We start from the raw sequence: 800 nt of genomic DNA, 5'->3' as shown, positions 1-800 counted from the left end.
CTCGGGTTAGCTTGAGTTAGCTTGAGTTAGCTTGAGTTAGCTTTAGCTAGCTTGAGTTAGCTTGAGTTAGCTTGAGTTAGCTTGAGTTAGCTTGAATTAGCTTGAGTTAGCTTGAGTTAGCTTTAGCTAGCTTGGGTTAGCTTGAGCTAGCTTGAGTTAGCTCGGGTTAGCTTGAGTTAGCTTGAGTTAGCTTTAGCTAGCTTGAGTTAGCTTGAGTTAGCTTGAGTTAGCTTGAGTTAGCTTTAGCTAGCTTGAGTTAGCTTGAACTAGCTTGAGTTAGCTTGAGCTAGCTTGAGTTAGCTTGAGTTAGCTTGAGTTAGCTTTAGCTAGCTTGAGTTAGCTTGAACTAGCTTTAGTTAGCTTGAGTTAGCTTGAGTTAGCTTGAGTTAGCTTGAGTTAGCTTGTCTTAGCTTTAGCTAGCTTGAGTTAGCTTGAACTAGCTTTAGCTACCTTGAGTTAGCTTGAGTTAGCTCGGGTTAGCTTGAGTTAGCTTGAGTTAGCTTGAGTTAGCTTTAGCTAGCTTGAGTTAGCTTGAGTTAGCTTGAGTTAGCTTGAACTAGCTTGAGTTAGCTTGAGTTAGCTTGAGTTAGCTTGAGTTAGCTTGAGTTAGCTTGAGTTAGCTTGTCTTAGCTTTAGCTAGCTTGAGTTAGCTTGAACTAGCTTTAGCTACCTTGAGTTAGCTTGAGTTAGCTCGGGTTAGCTTGAGTTAGCTTGAGTTAGCTTGAGTTAGCTTTAGCTAGCTTGAGTTAGCTTGAGTTAGCTTGAGTTAGCTTGAGTTAGCTTGAATTAGCTTGAGTTAG

Source organism: Convolutriloba macropyga, unplaced genomic scaffold (genome assembly GCF_964194025.1).
Source record: "Convolutriloba macropyga unplaced genomic scaffold, txConMacr16.3 SCAFFOLD_739, whole genome shotgun sequence".
Taxonomy (NCBI): domain Eukaryota; kingdom Metazoa; phylum Xenacoelomorpha; order Acoela; family Convolutidae; genus Convolutriloba; species Convolutriloba macropyga.
Note: the sequence above shows the minus strand (reverse complement) of the source record.